Below are 16,712 nucleotides of genomic sequence, written 5' to 3'. Positions count from 1 at the left end.
TAATAAAACCCACCGGAAACCAGAACAATTAATAAATGGGTACAAAACCCGACGCACACCAGACGTAACGTGCACAAGCACTTACAATAAACAATACCGGACAAGGACATGAGGGGAACAGAGGATTAAATACACAACATATAATTGATGGAATTGAAACCAGTTGCGTGGGAAGACAAGACAAAACAAATGGAAAATGACAGGTGGCGATGGCTAGAAGAACAAGGAGAGGGACCGATTGAGAAATAGTCCTATAATTCCTATAATAACTACAACCTAAAACTTCTTACCTGGGAATATTGAATACTCATTTTAAAAGGAACCAACAGCTTTCATATGTTCTCATGTTCTGAGCAAGGAACTTAAACGTTAGCTTTCTTACATGGCACATATTGCACTTTCTTCTCCAACACTTTGTTTTTGCATTATTTAAACCAAGGCTAAATTGATTTTATTGATGTATTATATTAAGTTAAAATAAGTGTTCATTCAGTATTGTTGTAATTGCCATTATTACAAATACATTTTAAAAAATCGTCTGATTAATCGGCTTTTTTTGTCCTCCAATAATCGGTATCGGCGTTGAAAAATCATAATTGGTCGATCTCTATCTTAAATACTAGTAAAACGGAATGCATGCTCTTCAACCGATCGCTACCCACACCCACCCGCCCAACTAGCATCACTACTCTGGACGGTTCTTACTTAGAATATGTGAACAACTATAAATACCTAGGTGTCTGGCATGACTGTAAACTCTCCTTCCAGACGCACATTAAGTATCTTCAATCCAAATTTAAATCTAGAATCGGCTTCCTATTTTGCAACAAAGCCTCCTTCACTCATGCTGCCAAACCTACCTTCTTAAAACTGACCATCCTACTGATCATTTACTTCGGCGATGTAATTTACAAAATAGCCTCCAACACTCTAATCAAATTAAATCAAATGTATTTATTTCACCCTTCGTACAGCAGCTCATATCTCAAAGTGCTGTACAGAAACCCAGCCTAAAACCCCAAACAGCAAGCAATGCAGGTGTAGAAGCACGGTGGCTAGGAAATACTCCCTAGAAAGGACAAAACCTACGAAGATACCTAGAGAGGAACCAGGCTATGAGGGGTGGCCAGTCCTCTTCTGGCTGTGCCGGGTGGAGATTATAACAGAACATGGCCAGGATGTTCAAATGTTCATAAATGACCAGCATGGTCAAATAATAATAATCACAGTAGTTGTCGAGGGTGCAGCAATTCAGCACCTCAGGAGTAAATACTCAACTCAGCAAATTGAATGCAGTCTATCACAGTGCCATCCGTTTTGTCACCAAAGCCCCATATACCACCCACCACTGCGACCTGTATGCTTTCGTTGGCTGGTCCTCGCTACATATTCGTCGCCAAACCCACTGGCTCCAGGTCATCTATAAGTCTTTTCTAGGTAAAGCTCTGCCTTATCTCAGCTCACTGGTCACCATAGCAACTCCCACTCGAAGCACGCACTCCAGAAGGTGTAGTTCAGTGGTCATCCCCAAAGCCATCACCTCCTTTGGCCGCCTTTCCTTCCAGTTCACTGCTGCCAATGACTGGAACGAATTGCAAAAATCACTGAAGTTGGAGACTTATATCTCCCTCACTAACTTTAAGCGTCAGCTGTCAGAGCAGCTTGCCGATCGCTGCAGCTGTACACAACCCATCTGTTACACAACCCATCCAACCAACTACCTACCTCATCCCCATATTTGTTTTTCTGCTCTTTTGCACACCAGTATTTTTACTTGCACATCCTCATCTGCACATATATCACTCCAGTGTAAATTGCTCAATTGTAATTACTTTGCCACTATTGGCCAATTTATTGCCTTACATCTTTACTTCATTTGCTCACACTGTATACAGATTTTTCTATTGTGTTATTAACTGTACGTTTGTCTATCCCATGTGTAACTCTGTGTTGTTGTTTTTGTCGCACTGCTTTGCTTTATCTTGGCCAGGTCGCAGTTGTAAATGAGAACTTGTTCTCAACTGGCCTACCTGGTTAAATAAAGGTGAAATACATTATTATATATTTTTTTTAAATGTCAGCTTCGGAAGGCAGGATCACCCAGTACCTTTTACGTGTTCATAGCCTCAGGGTTAGCTACTATAGCCTTATGTGTGTTGACCCTGTCCTTTAGCTTGGCATGTAACTCTGTTACTCCAGGGTTTTTGGTTGGGAAAGCAGCACACTTTCACTATGGGGACAACATCGCTGACACACTTCCTTATGAAGCAGTCACTCTGAAACTGTTTAACCTATACACTCACAGAGCAGAGACCGAGGAAGGGAAAGAGACAGAAAAGAGAGAGAGGAACATTCCGACAGAAAGGTGTTTTAAGGCCATGGTGGTTTGCATGTGGACAGTTCTACAGCTTATAGAGTGTGAGGCCTATCTGGGTGTGTGTGAAGTATCAATGTACAGGGGCCAACTGGGTAAACAAAAGAGAGCCGAGGAGTACCCTCCACCTGTCCCCCTACATACCCACACTAACCATTAGCCTATATCTCAAACCCTGAGGCTCAAATCCCCGTACCTACAGACACACACACCGACAAGGTAAACAACACACACGCATACACAATTAATGGCAAAATGTATCCACAAACCATAACTCATCCGAACTGGTAACCAATAGCACTTGAGGACACGATCATAGCATCCAGCGGTGAAGTGGCTCATTCCCATTACCAGACTCTCTCGTACTCTGAAATACATTCACTAACAGCTATTGTAGCGCTGCTAGCTCTGGAGTGCTGCTCCCATGCTGTGTGAATGTAACCATGCCCCCAGGGCAAGCGCCAAACACTAAGGTGAATCCCATTAACATCCAGCCAGCTTGTTTTTAAACCACTAAATAAAACAGCCAACATTTTACATCTTGCATATAATAACCTTTCATAGCAGAGAGAGGGAGGGGGGGGGGGGGAGAAATAGCAGGCCGCTGGGGGTTTGAACACCGATAATATAGGCCAGTCTACATGGCTTTAAGTTCTTTATCTATCTATTATTCAGCTCTTCTTCATTTCAAAAGTGCTTTTACACAGCCTGTTTGTCACAGAAGAAACATATAGGACCTCAGCTAACCCCAGCCTTAGATACAGAGAGGTCATGTAGCCTATACAGGCAAAACAGACACAAACATGAGCATGTAATCTTACCAATGTTGACCCCGGTATAATGAATCGGAATGTTATTCGGTTACACTTCACATAAAATGTATCTTACACTTCTCAAACTATTTAAATCTGCCTACTTTATGACAGTGGAAAGATTTTTAGTATAAACTGTAAAACAAGGTGAATCAGAAACAGGGGAACGCAACATATAGGCGAGATGCCTATTTGGAAGGTCTCCTTGTCTCTTACAGGAAACTGGAGCTACATAGAACTACAAGGATGAAATTGCTCTCCTCTCACTTTCCCAGCCCTCACCATCCAATCATGTGCGATGTGGTGTAACGCTACACTCCATACCTCCATTATCGCCGGCTATTGGAGTCTCATAGAACGTATCCGATCCCAGCCCAGAGGAGCAACACCTTGGAAACTCACCTCCGCCTCTCCCTATCTCTCCCCTGCACGCCTGAGCCCCCCCCCCCCTCCTAACTTTCCAACGAGCGTAAATTCCTCCAGAGGCTCCGTGGATGGCCTGTGACATGTGTTCCTGGCGGCGGACTGATGACGAGATGTGGGCACAACGGCTGGGTTCGGTTTCAAAGCTATTCTGTTTCTGGAACTTCACGTCACTTCACTCCAGCCACATTCACTTCCACTCCCAGTCTCCCACACCCCAAATCAGCCCCGGCCTGAGAGGACATCATACTGGGTCATCAACACCTCATCGGGGTGCTTGTCTCCTAGCTATATGAGAAACCGAAGTACGGAACCTTCTGACCACAAATCAAATGTTTTACCACTAAACCTAGGCCTAACATTGTCACTAGTTCCTAACACACCAGCCGTCCTGGGAATGAAGCTACTGTAGCTCAGTTGGTAGAGCATGGCGCTTGTAACGCCAGGGTAGTGGGTTCGATTCCCGGGACCACCCATACGTAGAATGTATGCACACATGACTGTAAGTCGCTTTGGATAAAAGCGTCCGCTAAATGGCATATATTATTATTATTATTATATTATTACTTTAACCCTTGATTAAGAATACATTATTCATGTACTGTGCTCAGGAATTCTGACAATATAGTCAAGTGCATCCTTCTGAGCATGAGTCATGACCATGACCATGGGCTTACCTCATCTCATCTATCTTCAATTCTCCTGAGTGAGTGTCATCCCCACAGTAACTACTAACTAGGCCTATATGATGTGTGTATGAGTCACTGTACAGGATAATTCAGCGGGGGAATTATGACAGTGGAAAATCATTTCCCTGGGCCTGGGCTGCTGAGGGAATGAGAGGAGGCCATGGCTAATCGTTCAGTAATCTGATCCACCGCCACCACCGCATACTGCATACTGGAGCATTCAGACACAAACATAGGCAGCCATACACACACAGTCACACACACACACATAGCCACACACACACACACATACACACGCACACAGACACCCCCCGTGACTGCCAACAATCTGTCTTGCCATAGATATTCAAGCTGATTTAAGTCAAAACTGTAACTAGGCCACTCAGGAACATTCAATGTCGTCTTGGTAAGCAACTCCAGCGTATATGTGGCCTTGTGTTTTAGGTTATTGTCCTGCTGAAAGGTGAATTCTTCTCCCAGTGTGTTGGAGAGCAGACTCAACCAGGTTTTCCTCTAGGATTTTGCCATGTATTTTTATCCTAAAAAACTGATGACAAGCATACCCATAACATGATACAGCATGATACAGCCACCACCATACTTGAAAATATGAAGAGTGGTACTCAGTAATGTGTTGTGTTTGCCCCAAATATAATACTTTTTGTTCAGAACAGAAAGTACATTTCTTTGCCACATTTTTCACAGTATTACTTAAGTGCCTTGTTGCAAACAGGATGCATGTTTTGGAATATGCTTTATTCTGTACAGGCTTCCTTCTTTTGACTTTGTCATTTAGGTGAGTATTGTGGAGTAACTACAATGTTGTTGATCTATCCTCAGTTCTCATATCACAACCATTAAAAAATCAAAACTGTTTTAAAATCACCATTGACTTCAAGGTGAAATCCATGAGCAGTTTCCTTCCTCTCCGGCAACTGAGTTAGAAAGGATGCCTGTATCTTTGACTGGGTGTATTGATACACCATCAAAAGCCTAATTAATGACTTCACCATGCTCAAAAGGGATATTCAGCATCTGTTTTTTGTTTTTTTACACATCTAACCTCCTTGGTGTTTGTGCTTGAATCTGTGCTTGAAAGTCACTACTCAATTGAGGGACCTTACAGATAATTGTATGTGTGGGGTAGTTATTAAAAAAACATATTAACCACTATTATTGAACACTGAATGAGTACGTGCAACTTATTAAATCGATTTGTTAAGCACATTTTTACTCCTGAACTTATTTAGGCTTGCCATAACAAAGGAGTTGAATACTTATTTACATATTTATCATTTCAAGACGTTTCTACAAACAAAATCCCAAAATAACCTGTGTGGGTTAGTGACACAAAATCTCAATTTAATAAATGATATATTTATACCTTTGCTTATTCGATCTGGTTACTAACATCGGCCAACAGCAGAGCACCAAATTCTTGTTTCAACAACATCTAATCTGTGCCTCAGAACCAAAGAATTGTACCGCTTGACTGTTGAGCAATGATCCGCATTGGGAAAGGGGGATACCTAGTCAGTTGTACAACTGAATGCATTCAACTGAAAAGTGTCTTCTGCTTTTAACCCAACCTCTAGGAATCAGAGAGGTGCGGGGGGCTGCCATAATCAACATCCACGCCTTTGGCACACGGGGAACAGTGGGTTAACTGCCTTGCTCAGGGGCAGAACAACAGATTTTTACCTTGTCAGCTCGGGGATTCGATCCAGCAACCTTTCGGTTAATGGCCCAACGCTCTAATTGGAATGCAAAAGCGGGCGCACATAACCAGACTTAATTGTGACCAAAAAGCGCTTGTTTAATTTTCTCCGGGTTTGCCTGCCAAAAACAGAGAAGCCTACCTACATTAATATTATCCATTTATATACAGTTTAGCAATCTACTATGGACACATCTTTTCCAAAATAATAGGCTACCTGGTGATTTCATTGATCATTTTCCTATTTCACATAGGCCTAGTTTGGGTGGGTTAAAATGATATACCTCAGTGGTGGTACTGGCTAAGCCACTAAAGAAAGCGGTAACAGCACACTACCTTCAATACTTGTGTACAATGTGACATGATATCCATAGTTGATTTTGACTGCTAACATGACTGACTTTCAGCGCAAAATCTGTATCTTGCATTTTGAAAATGCATCATGCTTTATGGCTGTAATGACAGGCTACATTGGCACAGCCATCGTGCGGGCGTTAGCCCTGTGCGAGTGCACGAGGGTCGCAAGCTTTGAATCACTCCTTTTTAGGGGTCACAGGTCAAAAAGTTTGAAAACAATTGAGCTCGCGAACAGATTTCTGATTTGCTGTAGGCCTACAGCTACACTCTTACGTTAAAGCAATCTATGATTATCATGAAGCTTGCGTGTGTCCCAATCTTCATATTACTTTCGCTTTGACCTTCAAACCAACAACCTGCGCGATGAAACAACGCAATAGCCGCTCTAAATGCAATGTGAATAGGGTATATTCAGTAGCCTATTATCACTGGTATTGCCCTCTAATCTGCATCCGATGCATTCAGAAATGAGCTGCTACTCAAGAGAATATTTCAGGGTCATCAAATTATGATGCTGCATGAGGTTCCGGACCGTTGACCGTCTCTGGAAGTTCCCGGACCGTTGACTGTCGCTGGAGGTTCCGGACTGTTGACCGTCGCTGGAAGCTCTGGACTGTGAATGCGCACTGGAGGCCTAGTGCCTGGAGCCGGTACAGGTGGTACTAGACTGGTGACACACACTTCAGGGCGAGTGCGGGGAGCTGGCACTGGACATACCGGACTGGGGAGGCACACTGGAAGCCTAGTGCGTGGAGCCGGCACAGGTGGTACCGGACTGGTGACACACACTTCAGGGCGAGTGCGGGGAGCTGGCACAGGACGTACCGGACTGGGAAGGCGCACTGGAGATCTGGTGCACGGAGCCAGCACAGATGGCACCAAACTGATAACCCGCTCTTCAGCCCGTCTGCGCTGCAGCCTACTCCTTGCTAACCCCTCTCTCCGGTATCCTTCCTCACATTGTTCCATCGACACCCAGGTGGGCTCCAAGGAAGGGTCTCGTGTCCTCCCATGATTTCCTCCCATGTCCAAAACACATTCTCCTCCATGGCACGCTGCTTGGTCCTTGCGTGGTGAGATGTTGTTTGTGTTTAGTTGCCTGTGTGCACGTCATGACTTCACGTTTCGCTGTTTCATTATTGTTTTGTTTGTTTCACAGAGATTAAAAATATGTGGAACTATACTCCCGCTGCGCCTTGGTCCGCTCATTACGACGATCGTGACAAAATGGACTGAACTAAGGGGGTAAACGCACCAGAGTTCAGAAAAACACTTTAATCCAATTTGGTGTCAAAGCCCCCTTATTTGCATATATCCCAGGGTGCCTTTTCCGTGAATTTTAAAGTTACCAGTACCTCCCGTGACTGTGTTTGCTAGGGACAGAGACATGTTGTTGCATTCATTCATTTTCAGTCTTGTGGCCTTCACCAAGTGAGATCCTAACTGAATTGATTGTCATTCAAATTAAATTCTTTAAGACGATACATATATTTTATAAGGCCTTCTAGTTTTACCCTAATTACTAGCAGTGTGCATGCCCCGCCCACCCAAGGACTGTCTTTTTCAGCCGTCTATTTCCTGTGTTTGAAAGGTGCAAAATCCACTTGTCACTTATAAATCTCTCTGGATTGATTGCTTTCATTTTACTCCTGCGACTCTTTCATACTCTTGCTTGTGCCTGTCGTTTTTTCCCCGTCAACGTTACGACTGTGGAAATGTTTGTAATGACCAGTCAAACACACCCCGGTAACAGTTGAAATGGGTTCAAAATACATTGTCTTTCCGTTGAACCTATAAGAAAGCTATAAAGCTTCGTTTGGGCTTTAACGCACCTTATCAACACTTGCATCACAAGAAAGAGAAGAAAGCAAACTTTATTTTTGATGGGTGTTCATTTGGTGGAATTTTAAAAAGTTATAATTTAATAGAGTTGAAATGTTTACTTGCGCGTTTAGATGCGCTGAAATGAAAGCAATTTCCACAAATGAACACTCGGATTATAGTGGTATTATGTCTGATCTCACAAACAATGTAAAGTATGTTTATATTAGGTGTAATCTCGAGCCAGCATTGATTTTTAATCTGAGGTTATCCTGCTTTTGATACACATTGAATTATGCAAGAGAATGTGACAACAGTAATCCAAATAAAATGTATTGGTCACATACCCATATTTAGCAGATGTTATTGCAGGTGTAGCGAAATGCTTAATTAATGAGGCAGTCGAGACGGTGCAGGTGAGTGCAGGTAGGGTAGACAGAGCATGTTTTTGCAGTGGTTGCAGCCTTGTCCCACCCCTTTATGTAAATGTATTAATCTATGAAAATACAACCAGTGTGTTTATGCAAATTAGGCACATCATTTTCATTATTTTAACACAAAATATTATTTTAGAAACCTGATACAATAAGAACATGTATATGTGTGTGCATTCTAAGAAAACATTTTTTACATTTGACAATAGATTGAATCCCTGAACTCCATGTCTGTGCCAGTGAAATGTTTTATGTGTTATTTTCTGATGTCAGTCAATTTCTGATGAAATATAAAAATTCTAAAATTTGAGTATTTTCATCAATTGTCCAACTGTTGCATTTCTTAAAATAGTTTTTAAAAACTTAACAATTTCGATTACCATTGCTACTAATACAATTGCCTGAAACTCATAGTTTACAGGCCACATCAGGCTTGCAAGTCACATACAGTATGTGCTGGCTTGCAAAGTGATGTGTAATTCCTATTGGAATCCAGCCAGAGTGGGGATATCCAACTTTTATTAATCCGCAACCTGCATTCAGAATGACTGCCAGGGTTAGGAAGACTAAGATATGAGGCTTCCTAAACTATTTAAACTGGAACAACCATTTCAGTAGCATGTGCAATAAGTCCAAGTAGCAGATTGGAATAGTTTAGAAAAGGTTATGTTATTTATATTTGAGTAGCATAAGATTAATTAATCAATCAATGTATGTACATGGAAAAACACAGATATTGAAACAAACAATTCTAGACCTGCAATAGAGCATGCTGGGAAATATGATAACGATGGGCGTGGTTTTGTTTCATCTCTTGATATTAACACCAACACTGGGGTTCTGTTAAACCACTGTTAAACCATATATTTAACTCTTGAATCAACACCAGAAGTATTACACACACAAAAAATCAACAAGTAAACACTGGCCAATTTGCTGTGTTCTATGAAAGGGACACATCTGCAGGCTTCCATACATTCAAGAGTCTTTTAGAATTCTGAAGAACCGTAGATGTCAAGAACCCCACACTTAGCAACCTCCTTCAAACTGCATGCAGAGACATACAAATGAGTTCATCTGACTCTGGGGTTGTAGATAAAGGGCATCATTGCCAGCATTACGAAGTATCCCTGCAGATGTGTCCCTTTCATTGCACACAGCAAATTGGCCAGTGTTTACTTGTCAATTTTTTTCTGAGTAATATTTCTAGTGTTGATTCAAGAGTTAAATGAACACTCAAAGTATCCATTTAAGAGCTGAGGAAGAACCATTTAAAACCTTCATTTTTTTTAGTGCAGTATCAGGTGCAGTGCAAGCGTCAAATTCTAGGGAGAGAGGATTGCCATCAATAAATATGCCGCTTAAATGTTTTGGGGTGATCAAGAATATTAACAGTTTACTTTGCATGCCCACCAGCAATGGGGCAAGCAACAAATATTAGCATAGACCTACTGGTCTTTTGCTATGTCAACATTACTTGAAATTGATAGTTTACTTATGAAACTTGCATTTTGAATTTGTTGTTAAAATGTATTATTACATAATTAAAAAGTGTTGATGAAAAATACTGAAAAAGACTGTCTAGTACCCTCAATAAATATACAAAGATTTGTAGATGAACAAGACATTGCACATAAATATTATTTTCTTAACTTGATTTGAACTTGTGACTTGACTTGCTCTTAGAATGGACGACTTGGACTTGACTCGACCCGTTCTACTTTGGACTCGACTTGAGACTCTGACCTTGTGACTTGAGACTTACTAGTGACTCGAATAAGTGACTTGGTCCCACCTCTGCCTTTTTTTATTCAAACAACTCTCAAGGTTTTCCTCTAGGTTTTACTGATATGATCTGGTGAATCACTAATACTGGGCTGTGCTGTAGTTGTACTGTCCAAATGTGTTTACTACAACACTCTCCCAGTCAGTACCGAATGCCACTCCGTTGATCTTTTCCAAGAAATCCAATTTCAACATATAACCTGAATAAATATCCTATATAAACATCTAATAAATCGATCTCTTACAATCAATTGGCCAAAGAGCATACAGCGGACAAACTAATGGAGAGGGAGAAGTCAAAGGATGAAGTACTATGGAACAGCCACTGCATGTCTATGGGTGCCGCCAGCAGTCTTGTGCTGGGGAAGAAGGATAGGGTCAGTGGACCTAATGTATTGGAGGTTTTCCTGGTTCCCCTCTTATTCTATAGACTGGGTTCTGGGTTGGCCCCTCACACACACTGAGCACTAGTGATGGGCTTTCCGTCTCTTTTCAGTGAGCCGGCTCGTTCGGCTCAGCTCACCAAAAAGTGCCGGCTCTTTTGGCTCCCAAACGGCTCTTTAAAAAAAATATATGTTTTGTATTTTTTCAAGTCGAACCATTTGAGATAGTTTGACTATTATTGGTGTTAAAACAATTATAATTAAATTATTGAATGAAAATCATACTGTCACGCCTTGGTCATTGTGTCTTGTGTTTTTGTTATATGTTTGGGTAGGCCAGGGTGTGACATGGGTTTATATGTTGTATTTCGTATTGGGGTTTGTATTAATTGGGAGTGTGTATTAGTAGGGGTGTGTCTAGTTAGGCTTGGCTGCCTGAGGCGATTCCTAATTGGAGTCAGCTGATTCTCGTTGTCTCGGATTGGGAACCGTATTTAGGCAGCCTGAGTGCGCGTTGTATTTCGTGGGCGATTGTACCTGTCTTTGTGTTAGTCACCAGATAGGCTGTAATTAGTTTCACTCGTTTGTTGTTTTGTATTCTCAGTTATTTCATGTACAGCATTTTCTTCATTAAAAGTCATGAGTAACCTACACGCTGCATTTCGGTCTGACTCACTTCAAACAACAGACGAATATCATTACACATACTCTACTTTAACCACAATTATTTTTAAATGCATTGGTTTGTTATGAAAAAGAATGCTATTAAACATTTGAATTTAACAAAGTGCATATAAGTCTAACCATTCAAAACTAATACAATCTGAACAGCATAATAGAATATTGCACCAAATCAAATAAAAATAAATAACAATTTTCAAAACTGCAGCATCCCACAAATTGAAATAAATGTAAAAAAGAAGGATGCTATTACACATGTGCATTAAAAGTATAACTTTTTTAATGTATATAAACAAATTGAAAATACATGTAACAATTCAAAACGAATACAATCTGAACAACATAATAATAGAAAATCCCACCATATCAAAGAAAAATATATATGTTGAAAACATTAAACTGGTCCCTCTTTTCTCTCTCTTCTTTATTGCCATGTTATAACCAACAGCACACAATAATAACGCTGACCATATTTTGTTTTTATGAGAGATTTGCATTCAGAAATGCAAGCTGCCTGACTTGAGGGGCTGACGCGGTTTCTTCTCTCAGTAATTATTTGTCCCGTTTCGGAGAAGACCCTCTCAGATGGGAACGGATGTGGCCACTATTCAGTCTCCCTGTCATGACTTTAGTAAGCCGTGGGTAGACAGAGGCCTTGTTCTTCCACCAGCTCAGAGGATCTGCAGATCTTTGGAAGAGGGGCTCCTCCAAATAAGATCAGACATCCATTATGACATCTACTGAGGGATTCCTTCGTGCTGCATCCCCAGTTGCTCTCTCGCCAAACAGCATCCAAAGAGCAGATGTGTGTGGCACTACTGCTGGTGCTTCTGCTCCATCTGATCCCTCTTCTTCCTGTTGCCCTGGTGCCTGAGCCAGCTGACTGCTGGGGCTGTCCCTCCCTGCTGCTGAGGTTATTCTTTGAAGAGCCTAATCAATCTCTCTGGCATCACTGAAGGATAACTTCTTAAACCTGGGGTCAAGTGCAGCGGTTTCTGATAGTACGTGATTATATTCCATTCTGTTGAACTTTCTGTCCATTGATGAACATAAGGCTGTCACATGTCCTGTGGTTACATTTGCTTCTCTCTGGAGGCTAGCTGTGATTCCCTGCAGGCCCTAACACAGGAGTATCATTTTTGAGGCTGTCACATAGCTGAAAAGAGAGAACAGTAACTTATTAGCTCAGGTTCATGTTTTGTCTACTGATACTACATTCGCATCTACTGCTCATACACATATATAATACTGGATTAAATAATGATGTAGTAATAACTGCTTACTGTACCTCTCTCCACTAATCTCCACAGTGATCTGCTCAAAGGGTTCCAGGACTCTGCACACCTCCTCCACCACCTCCCATTCCTCTTGGGTCAGAGCATCAGCAGGTGCATTGACAATGGCAAGGGGTGAGATGATGGCATCCTTTGACTCAAGAAACCAATTCAACATATAAAATGTTGAATTCCACCTGGTAGTGCAGTCTTGTTTAGGCCTCAGTTCATGCAGCCCCATCTGACGTTGTGTAGACTTTAGTTGTTCAGCATCTACTGTGCTCCTGTGGAAGTATTCCACAGCTGCTTTCACTTTGTCCACAGTGGACTTCATCACCTTCAGAACATCTCTTACAATCAGGTTGATTGTGTGGGCAAGACATGGATGATGGGTTCATTTAAACATTTTCATGGCTTTGGTTATGTTAGCTGCATTGTCGCTAACACAACAGACCACTTTTCCATCTACTTGCCATTCTCAGACCACTCTCAACAGTTCTTCTGACAAGTTCTCTGAGGTGTGTCTGTCGCTGAACTCAAAGTAGTCCAGAAGACAACTAGACATCGAAAGATCTTCAATGAAGTGACATGTAACCAACATGTAAGAAGTGGTTACCCTTGATGTCCAGCAGTCAGTGGGAAGGCAAACTGCAGTAGCTTTTTGGACTCTTTCCCACACTGAAGCCTGTGTGCTCTTGTACAGTTGTGGAATAAGTGATTTTGAAAGGGTTTTCCTGCTTGGAATTGTGTACATTGGATTTAGACTATTGCTATAATTACTAAAACCTCTGTCCTCCACGATCGAAAAAGGCTGGAAATTGGTGGCAATCATTTTAGCCAATGCAATATCAATTTGGCCTTGTTTTTCTTCAGACATAGACTTTGGCATAAAGTGGTCCATAGAAGCCTGCGTTGCTGTGGGTCGCGGAGGTGGCCTACTTGACTGAGTGGATACATCTCCGCGTGTGGAGGTGCTGGCTCCACCACTATCACTAGCAGGCCCGCTAGTTTCTCGAAGCTCCGCTACAGCTAGCTTCACAGTTGGGTGCATAGTTCGCATATGCCTGTGTAGGTTGTGCGTAGAACCAGCTTTATATGAGATTTTGTTTTGGCAAATTCTACACTGTGCTCTAACATAGTCTACATTATTAAAATTCATCCAAATGCTACTGTGCTTCTGACTAATTTTCCAGCTGTTATTTTCACAGTTGTCCTTCCTCCCTCCTCGGCTGCTAAGTGTGTGACTGTGAGTGAGTTGGCTCGGCCCTCCCTCACGCATCTTTGGTTCATTGGTTGACACTGCGTGTCTGATTGACAGGAACAACAGGTGAGGCTGTTAGTCTGAGCAGACAGTCTGAACGAATGTGTGAGCTTGAGCATTTAGGCCTATATTACTTTATTTATTTTTTGTTCTTTGAATTAGTTAATTCTATCCATGTAAATATTTTGATTATTCATATCTTTTTTTTAAAATATATTTTTATAAATAGATTTGGATCTCCTGATATGCAAGCCGGCTCCCAACATTCAGCTATAAGAGCTGGCTCTTAGAGCAGACTCATTCGCGAACGACCCATCACTACTGAGCATGGCTTTGAGGGGCACTGACATGGAAAAATACAAGAACTGGTATGTTGTGGGGCTACTGTGGTTCCCATCAGCCTAAACTTTCCATGAATAGCATTACATTCTCGTCAACACAGCAGCATGTTTATAACATGCTTATAACAGCCTTACATATCCTTTATAACAGCACATTAGGATGAAGTTCTGCTGAGATTTGATCACATAGCAGCAGCAAACGTAAAAAAATGCACGGACACTTCTCTATGTGGAAACTGTCTGAATTTGCCTCAATAGCAAAACGTGTGTATAAAAACACGTGTAAACGTAGGATATACATCTTTGTACTACTTAGTCATGTGCATGTATATCATCACTATAATGATGTTATGTAGCCTACAGTTTCTCAAAAACTATGAAGGGTGGATACTGAAGTTGGCTACTTTGAAGGAAGGCTCTACTCGACAAACGATGTAGCAGCCTAATCACTACTGCCTTCCTTCCCTCCACATCAGTCAGTCCTAGCGGGACATAGCCTACATAACCAACTTTCCACTGTCACGTGAAACGTTATTGAATTAAAAATTAATTGTTGGGTGCAGTCAGAAAAAAATGTGGTCCAAAGTGCTCCATCTTTAGGTATAAAAAATAATGAAATGTATGTACACTTTTCTCGCATAATTCCAGTCAGCAACATTGCAAAAGATGAAGACAATCGCAGGTTGTTTTCCCACTTCGACAGTGTTGTCAGATTCTGTCTGTACACTCATTCAGAATGGTAAGTAGACTTACTGAACAGTTACAATCAACCCTAACGATACTCACAGGCCACAAAGTTACAATGATAAGTTAATATCTTGCTCGTGCGAAGTTGTATCACGGGGCTTCACTTGCTTGATGTAGATATTAAAACACCCGGACACAATTCCAGGCGGAAAACTTCCGACTAGAATTCATACAGATGGCCTTCATTGGTACCACTATTGAATAGCCAAAAAAACTGCTGTGAGATTCAACTCTGTAATTACCCGGGCTTCGTTTTCAATTCATGGGAAATTCAGGCCATAACTGTAGCTGCATTTTCAGTCTGCACCAAGGCGAGTGGATGATAGCAAGCCAGTCGAGGCTAGTAGTTGAACGATTAAACCGCGATCAGCTCGTCTTGACCAAAACATTTGCACCAGAAAACGATGTACTTTGTCACACTCACCTTCTCAATCGGCATCTGGTAGAATTAATACTTGGATTCAACCAAAGCAAACACGACGCCTCATCTCGCTTTCCCTGTACCCGGGCTCCGTTCTCCCGTTTTTGCAGACTTGTCTGATGAGAGAAATGTCAGAATGTCCCTCTTTCTGCAGAGCTATACAACACTGCCCCACAATGGTCGACAGGGGGCACCAGCACGGCATCAATTGTCCCTAATCAGGTTACAGCGTTATCTCATTAAATAAATAGTTAAATTACATATTTAGCTCATGTTCTGAACAGTCTGTCCAGTAGTCCACACAATATTTTAATTTGTTTATTTAGTGATACGGATGAAAAAGAGTTCAGAAATAGTTTCTACCTGTTCATTCATTTATACATTGGTTGAAAATGTGTGATATACTGTAAATTCATTCAAGTACTGCTTGCCAAGTAAGTACTGAGATTATGGCTGCATTGAAATAGTAATCACACAATTCAAACCATTGTCACCCCACTACTTTCAAGAGGCTCTCCAGAACATTAAAGACCCCCAACCGAAGAGGCATTCGTGCAAACATTATTCAATATTCATCATGGCAGACCTATGATTAACATGTAATCTGTAATAATAAGTATAAGTAGTCTGCTATTTTTAACATGTTTTATGTGGATGTTTTATGTGGATCTCTGTCAAGGTTGCTGACAACACATTGACAGACTAGACCAAAAAACAAACATACTGCTTGTATGCAAGATTTAATGAGGACCACTTCAATTGGAGACTTGAAGTTGAAAGTTAAGCGAATAATCTCTGGAAACACTGTATGTTTCCATGGCTTCACCTTTCTTCTTTCTCTCTAAAACAGAGAGGGGCTAACAACAAGTGTCTGTCTGAACGCCGATGTCTCATTCCAAACCCTTCATCCCCCTGAACAAGCAAATAACGTAAAACTGATTCAGGATCAGTTTTCAGGGGAATAAAGTCACCACACATCTATGTCCTCTGACCTTGAGACACATCTGGCCTGTAATTTGATTTTGGAGGGGCTAAACCCGGGACGAAGCCGTCCTTCAAACAGATTTGCCTGTCTCACCCAGATCTTATGACAGGGGGCAAGGGGGGTAAAACCACACAACTCATTTGGAGTCCAAGACAGGCAAGGAAGCCAACACTGAGAGAGTTAACTATATTGTCTTTGTCTTCCCCA

General features: G+C 41.6%; 1 pseudogene; it reads right to left on the bottom strand.

Annotated features, from left to right (window-relative positions):
* LOC123993259 overlaps window positions 1–15,668 on the bottom strand; it is a 92,505-nt pseudogene extending 76,837 nt beyond the window's left edge.
* Between the last annotated feature and the right edge of the window lie 1,044 nt (window positions 15,669–16,712).

This window comes from Oncorhynchus gorbuscha, linkage group LG13 (assembly GCF_021184085.1).
Source record: "Oncorhynchus gorbuscha isolate QuinsamMale2020 ecotype Even-year linkage group LG13, OgorEven_v1.0, whole genome shotgun sequence".
Classification (NCBI taxonomy): Eukaryota; Metazoa; Chordata; class Actinopteri; order Salmoniformes; family Salmonidae; genus Oncorhynchus; species Oncorhynchus gorbuscha.
The sequence above is the reverse complement of the archived record's forward strand: the minus strand, read 5'-3'. Positions and strand labels throughout refer to the sequence as shown.